General features: G+C 34.6%; 1 pseudogene; it reads right to left on the reverse strand.

The window, feature by feature from the left end:
- Positions 1–3,992: 3,992 nt before the first annotated feature.
- LOC102489800 (zinc finger CCHC-type and RNA-binding motif-containing protein 1 pseudogene) lies at positions 3,993–8,161 on the reverse strand (annotated as a pseudogene).
- Between the last annotated feature and the right edge of the window lie 405 nt (positions 8,162–8,566).

Consider the following 8,566-nt stretch of genomic DNA (forward strand, 5'->3'; position numbering starts at 1 on the left):
GAATGGAGGAGAAGGGATTGTGGGGTGGCCGTCCCCCCTGGGGGGTAATTTCTTGCTTTCTATCTCTCTGTCTCTCTGTCTGTCTGGCAAGCGCACATGCCCTATAGCAAAAACCTCTCACCCCCCCCCCAAAAAAAAAGACATTGGTAAAACACATACAGTATTATATATTATTTTTTTATAATTCAACTTACATGTCTTTATGTAAGTTAAGAGAGAAATTTTCTGTCCGTACACATTTTGCTCACTATACCAGGATACAAAGCTTTTATACTTCCTTACAGTGAAGAGTTTCTCTTGCTGATCATCAGAAAAATAATTAGGTCAAAACAACTACATCATGACTATTCTGTAACTGCTCAATTCATGGGTGCAGAAGGACTGTCTTCTCTTCTATTTGCTATAAGGTTTGATACTTTACCAAAAAGAGTTGGTACCTCATCCTGTATTCCTAAACTATGACTCTTAGCTACTCCATCCTTACAATTCATCGGGACCCTTCACATCATCCTGGGGCACTTGGGAGCAAAGACCACCAATGGAAATATCCCTATGCATATCACCATGGTTTGAATATGCTCTCCAAAAGTCATGTTCAAATTTGCCATCATAGCAATGTTGAAAAGCAGACCCTTGAGTCCTCATGAATGAATTAATGCCACTACTGTGGGAGTGACGTAGTTATCTTGGAAATAGTTTCCTGATTAAAAAAAAAAAATGAGTTTGGACACATTTTTTTCACTCTGTTTCACTCTGCATTCTCACCATGCAATGCTTTCCACTATTTTGATGATGCAGGAAGAAGGTGCTCACCACATACTGTCCCTCAATCTTGGACTTCTGTGTCTCTAGAACTAAGAGCCAAATCAATCTCTTTTCTGTATAAATTTCCCATTATTTGGTAGTCTGTTGTAGCAAGAGAAAATAGAGTACAACTCTTACATTGCTTGCTCTGCCTTGAAAAATAAAATCCCTGAGAAATATGGTTCACCATGACCATCTAGTGTCACATCTTCTGCCATCATCCATAAGTCAGTTATAGATATGTGGGGTACAATCTGAGAACTCTCAAAACTCTTGACAATATAATTATATAAATCTATGATTATGAATAAACTAAAGATAGACAGTGCATATAGGTGTGTGTGTGTGTGTGTATGTTTATATATAGCTTCCTAACAATAGTTGATAAAATTACTTGGTAATACTCAGTAATTATGATTTTATATCTTTTAACAAGATAGAAACTTCTTCAAGCTGATAAATCGGATCTACCATATCTATATATGATAGACCATTTGTAATTATATACAATTAGAAGCATTTTCATTGAAATTGAAAACAAAAGACATACTTGATGTGAGTACTTCTAGTCAACCTTACAGTGGAGACCCTAGTCAGTGTCCAAAAATAAAGATGGAGAAAAACAAAGTGGATTGTGTCATGACCCAAAAGAAAAAACAAATTATGATAAGTTAAGATGATAAGGTTGCTGAAATAAATATCCAAAGCTATTTCCAGAAAAAAAAAAAGTGAACATGTTTTGCTAGTTTTAGCAGGGGCCAATATATTAAAAAATAATAACAGAAATAAAAAATCTATTTGAGTACACAAACAAAAATAGAAAATATTGTTAAATATAAAAAAATTTGTCTTTGATTGCAAAAACAATATAGGGTACATAGTAATATATGCAAGATCTTTATACAGGAAACTAGAAAATATTGAAAGTCATAAAAATTGTAAATTCATATAAATTTATGTCATCGTATCAAATAATTGGAAAAATAATGTACGAAGTAAGTCAATTTACCTTAATCTCTAGATTTGCTAAAATATTATTAAAATTTCAAAGTTTTTAAATAAAATTTAATATGGTTCAATATGATTTTAAGAAAATGTAGAGTAAGGACCAAAAAATCCAAAATATTCTGAAGAGGTAGGCAAATTTTGAGACTTTCCTGTGAGATATTTTTATTTTCTTATTTACATCTAATTGTCATAAATCCTATGGCATACGATATGGTTTTTCAATGCATGCATGCAGTGTGTGATAATCAAATCAAGGATATTACTAAATATACTTTGTTTTCAACAAAGAACTTTCCATCTTAAATCTCCTAAATGCTTCTTGTCTGAATCCCTCACATCCGCCCCCCCATTGTGTCTTTATTAATTATGAAAATGTAATTATTTTCAGCCTAGATTTGAAGACTTTTTGATCAATAGACATAGAAACAGAACATGAATGAACCCATATGTGGGATGCTGATATACAGTGGAAACAACACTTGTAAGACAATTGGGCAAGGACGAATCACCAAATAATTTTTCTAGCATATTTTTATGTATATTAAGATAGAATTGGATCTTAAACCAATACTACACACAAAAATGTAATCTAAGATTATATTTATTTTAGCTATTCTAGGACTTGTAGACCTAATTATAACAAGTAAAACTCTAAAATATTTGAAAGAAAAAGTGCTACATAAGCTAAGGATTCCTTAAAGTCCACAAAATCTTATAAAGCTTAATGAATAATGTCAATTATTTTGATTAAACTAAAATGAAATAAATTGTATCCAAAGACAATTGACGAAATAGTAAACCTCTGTGCAGATGCACAATATTTTTAAATGCATAAATAATAAAGAATCTTAAATATGCACAACTGTCCACATGAGATTATGAAGTGTATCTATCTGCTTGAATGGTTACTCTGTGTTAGCTGTGAAAGATAAGATCATTAGAACAGTAATTAGAAGCTACCAGGCATAAGCATATCATCTGTTTTAAGTCAGGAAGAGTATCACAAGCTGCATATAGCAGTGCATAGGGACAATTTGTTTAGCCTATCTCTCAAATGGCCCACTGGCACCTACCACATGCAGGATTTAGTTTAGATGCACTAATTGTCTGATCCATCATATTAAAATTCATGGTTTTATTTGAAGAGATGGTGAGAAATCATTACTTAAAGGATATCAAAGTGATGGTAATTGTGTAAAATAACTGTTAGAGTCCATGTTTTGACAAGCATATCTTTTTCATCATTATTAATATCTATTTACTTCCTTGGGTTTATTTTTCTTTGTCAGCAGACAAGTTAATTTGATTCAAGGAGGAAACTAAAGGCTTTGCTCATGATTTTTCCAAAATTCAAATTCAGTACTATTGATGTGCTGTTGTATCTTTACTGTGCTATTTTTGCAGAATGTGAGCAGAATATAAAATAAGCCTTTTAAGATCTGTTGTTCTTAATTTTAAATCTTCACCAAACATCCTGTTTTTTGAAAATTTGGTGTTATAATGATTTTCAAATAGGCAATGGTTTGATGCAAAACAGTTTTTAAAAGGACATATTAAAAGTAGGAACAATGAGATAAGGAAAGTAGCATGCTCAGAATCATTCAGCTTACAGGAAATTATGTAAGCATGCTATATAAGAAATAAATATTTTTATTATAATTTTATAATCAAAATCAAATATTTATCAAGAACTTAATATTTGTTCAGCAACATGAAGCTCCAAAAATATTTAGATTTTTATGTCGCAAGTCAATTATTTTGGCCACATTATATTCTAGTAGTTTAGAAATCATTCATAGCTAAAATGATTAATTACAGAATCAATAGAAAAAATATATCCCTGGTGTGAGACCTTTTTCCCATCATATCAGATAACTATTCAAATAAATCAAAATGCCAAACCTACAAGTTGCCAAGTTGTCTTTAAAATATAACTAACAGAAAAATGCAAAACTGCAAAAATATGTTAAGATATAACACTATTAAGCAAATAGTGCAGGAAAAAACAGACAATAATCTAAAACTTGAAATAATCAATTATAATTTCTATCCAATGTTTTATATTCACTAGAATAAAAACATGAAGATACAGTGGGAAAGAGATCATGGTGAAGGTAGACAGATTTTTTTTTGTATTTATAGATTTTCTAAAATTTTAATATTTACATAATAAAATAATCTTAATTACTAAACTCTTCTTCATCACTGACATATGTGCTTTTCTTTAACCTGGGACATCTTGAATCATTGATGTTGAGGGACCACTTGAATTGAGTTTCCATTTTTTTGGTTCTTCTTCCATTTTGGCTTTCTGGAATGCTGTGACCTGACTGAGGCTGTCAATAGCAGAATCTTCCCCTGCATTTCACTTTTTTATATTCCCTCAATTTCTACTTCTGGCTCAGGAATTTTCTTTTTCCTTTTTCTTTGGAAATTCACGTTCTCAAAGCATATTTATAGGACAGGCATAACTTAGGTGTCCACTTTCCCCACATTCATCACACTTAGATTTATCAAAGTAGTTTGCCTTTGGATGAACTCTGTGCTCTTCCGCTTTACTCCCTCTACCAAATAAACTGTTTATTATTGTCTTGGTGCAGTTTTGTGTAGAATCTTTATCCAAAAATAATATGAATGCAACACCTTTACTCTTCCTGGGATCTTTATCTCCCATCACAGTAATGTTTACAACTTTGCCATACATGGAAAATATTAGGTGTAAGTCATTGTTAGGGCAAAGGGCAAGTTGGATACATGCGCAGTACTCTTACTAGGAGCTAATCCACCACTCCTATCTTCAGGCGGAGTAATCCAGGAGGCTAAAGGAGCTAGCTGAGGCCTCAGCTCAGCTAGGGTCAATTCTTCACCCCTCGCAGGGCCTTGGCGTCACCAGTCTCAAAAAGCCAGGCAATCAGGGAACCAGCAGTTAGCGTAATGGCTATGTCGCTGGACTCCCACGTAGTCGACCGCGGTTCGTGTCCCGGACCCGGTGGCTTAAAACTCACGCCGGGCGCGTGTGCGTGCGTGCCCAGGATCCCGAGAGGAGAATGGAGGAGAAGGGATTGCAGTGTGACCATCCCCCCTGGGGAGTGATTTCTCGCTTTCTGTCTCTATGTCTCTCTCTGTCTGTCTGGCGAGCGCATGCGCCCTACAGTGGAAATCTCTCAAAAAAAAAAAAGCCAGGCAATCAGATGAAAGGTATAAATGAGCAGTGCCTCTTCTGGCTCTCCTTAGATTAGGCCCGGAGGCTGCTAGTCAGATTTTTTTGAACTGGCCTCATGATACAGTTTTCAGTGACTTAACCTAAAGTATATTTAACCTGGATCTGGGCATGTAGTTTGTTTGTTTGTTTTTTAATCTATTTTGCTTAGTTGAAAGAGTACCAAGGTTCTGGAAACTCCCAAAGCCTCTTTGAATATCTGTAAACGCCCATATTCTCACCTTTGAGTTGATGAGGAGGGTGTACGGAGGAACTCTTTTACCTAGTGTCCTGTGGATATTTCAGGTCAGATTTTATTCCCTTCTTAATTCCTCAAAACCCAGAAATTTTGATATTTAAAGAAACTCAAATTATCCACGGTCGGTGGACAGTAATAATCATGGAGATGATTTAAATAATTGTTCTCAGAGTTATTATCTTTGCTTGACAAATGGAAGTAGTTAGAATAGTTTCCATATTCTATTGTGGGGAATGTCATATTGAAAACTAAGTATGTGGGGTCAGCCTGAATGGTGGTGCTTTTACTTTTTTTTTTGTTGTTTTTTACAGTTTTTCTTCTGAAGATAATAGTGCTTTTTGAGTGGCTCAGAGCTGACTAGGAAATATCTCCTATGCTTTGGCCTTCTCCATTAATAATTACCCCTCTTTAGCTAAAGTGATGCCCCTGCATGCTGCCAGTGCATACCAGATGCTTTCTATAAATACTAATTATGTTTTGAAATAACTTAAATGAATATATCTTATTTTGACTACATTTGCTCAAAGCTTAGTTTGCTCATTATTAGAAAGATAAGTTACATTTTTTCCTCCCTAATGAAATTTAGAATTTGCAGCTCTTCCTCTTACCCCAAAATCAATAATAAGAACAGACATCAGGAAGACTGCCAACAGAGTCTTCAGCTAGCAAGTAATAACTTAATTTCTGTTATAGCTCAGGGGGGGTTGCAAAGGGAGTGTGAGAAGTTCATTATTATCCAGCAGAAAAAAGGGAGCATGCTAAGAAGAAAGCAGCATCTTTCCCACTGGGATTTCTCTTGGACTACATGATTTGCATGAAGGGCGCCACATCAAACACAGTGGGTGCCCTTTTTCAAATATTAATGTGAAGCTTGTTTTAAGTTCTCTCTTGACTTTGTGCCACCTTGTATCAAAGGAACTTAAAAGTAGGACTTGAGGGTGGGGGAGAACTTTTCCAACTGTTTTAACACTTTCTTCATTTGATCAGTGTGCTTCAAATTCGTAATAATTTGTTATATATGCACATTTTTCTAGGATGCCTACTTTTCATGATGATCAGTCTTTTCATGTTTTGTTTCTGTGTGGCATGTTTAAATATTCTAAACTGAAAGGATTTAAGAGATTGAGAAGTAAATGACACACAGAAGCAATAAATACAGACACCAATAGTAACTCGAATTTATTGTGGAAGGAGGATTTTTAGCTGCTGTTATTTTAAATGAAAATTCTCAGCTATTTAGGTAGAGGCTTTTAATCTCCTTCCTGTGGCATGATTAAAACCAATCAAATTTGAGGACTGGGATGGAGATGAGTCTGTCTGGGTGCAGATGTGCATAAAATAGGGTTTGGGTCATGGAACAAGATTGTTAAATTGATCCACTGTGAGTAAATCTGGATTTGTCTCTGTCTGTCTATGTGGGTCAAACAGTAATTTGATCTCGCTATTGCTTGTTAAATAATTTAGTGCTGCAGCAGGATAGTTCACACTCGGACATGGTTTTGGTTATTAATTTCAAGAATTAAAATGTGAAATATTTATAGCGTGATATCAATTTATGCATGTTTCTTAAAACACAAGATTAGTATAAAATTTAAATTGGGAAAATACTTTTAAAATTTTAAGTCCCCATATAAGACCTGTTACCTTCGGAACAAGGTAATTTTATAGGAAGATTTTATTGACTAGTATTGGTCAGGTCATTATGTTATCAGTTGTTCTTAATTGCTCTCCATGATTAGATATCATCCCTCTTGTTTAGTTTTGCTTTCTTCCATAACTTTTGTCCAAACAATGTTACATTAGCAGGAAAAAAAATCAGGACATCTGTACTATAGTCTTCTTTCTTTAATATGAACCTTATTAATAGGACAAGTAAAACACAATTTTTAAACAGAATTTGTTTCAGTTTTTGTTCAATAGTAATAGATAATAACTTGGTACCCATTCTAGGGATCCTGGTGATAACCTCCAGGAGTAAAGCCCTTCTCTACACTTAACAAAGTACTTTATACAGACTCCTTTATTTGCAGAAAGTGCTTTAAAAAATAAAGCTGTGTGCTATGGACAGAATTGCACACACACCCCCCACCCCACCACCACCAAATTTATGTGTCAAAGAAAACCCAATATGACCCCATTTGGAGATGAGGACATAAAGGTGGAGCTGCCTTTAGGAAGTATCAGAGAAGTTAACTCTATTTTTGCCATGTGACATTACAGCAAGAAGGCAGCTATCTACAAAGCCCAGAAGAGAATCCTTGCCAAACCCTGGCACCCTAATTTTGGATTTCCAGTCTCCAGAACTGTTGAGAAAATGTATTTCTGCTTTTTAAGTCATTTAATTCATTATTTTTTCCCCCAGCGGCCCAAGCTGAGTAATATACTGACTGTGTTTGACTACATATGTGCCTACAAGTAATAAAACTATATCCATTAGTGGAACCAGCAGTTAGCATAATGGCTGTGTCACTGGACTCCCAAGTAGTTGATCGCGGTTCGAGTCTCAGAAAAAATGGCTTAAACTCATGCCGGGCACGTGTGTGTGCATCCCCAAGATCCCAAGAGGAGAATGGAGGAGAAGGGATTGTGGCGTGACCGTCCCCTCTGGGGGACAGGGGGAAGGAGTAATTTCTTGCTTTCTGTCTCTCTTTCTCTGTCTGTCTTTCTGGTGAGTGCATGCGCCCTACAGCGAAAACCTCTCCCCCCCAAAAAAGTAAAAACAAACAAACAAAAAAACTATATCCATTAGTAAAGTATTTACACTATACTAAGTATTTTGGGCATTAAATATTTGAGATGAGTTATACAAATGTAACATGAATTGAAAAAATGAAGTTATTATGAATCTTACATTTTTTGTGCAGGTAAGTTGAAACAGCAGAAAGGTTCATAATCATAGGCTCATATAACTGCTCATAGTTAAGTTGTAATTTACCTCTCGTGTTTTTAAATTCTCAGCTACATAATTCATAATACATATAGTGCTACAAAAAATATATATGCTGTCTCTGAAAAGGTGTACATATTTCTCAATTTCCAGACTTAATGGCTTGATTGTTGTTAAATTATAAATATTATCTAGGAGATGCTTTGATGTAAAAGGTTTTCTGAATAAAATAATATATGTAACTGATTTAAAACATAATTTAAAACTCATGAATATACTGCCAAATGTAAGAATTTTAACTCTGTTAATACGTTGCATCTAGGCATTTGTTTTTTTCCTCTTTCATTCCCTCACCTTCCCCTTATAGCTACAGAAGAAAACATTATCTTGAATTTCTTCTGGGAGGAGT

Source organism: Tupaia chinensis, unplaced genomic scaffold, assembly GCF_000334495.1.
Source record: "Tupaia chinensis unplaced genomic scaffold, TupChi_1.0 Scaffold000478_3, whole genome shotgun sequence".
NCBI lineage: Eukaryota > Metazoa > Chordata > Mammalia > Scandentia > Tupaiidae > Tupaia > Tupaia belangeri.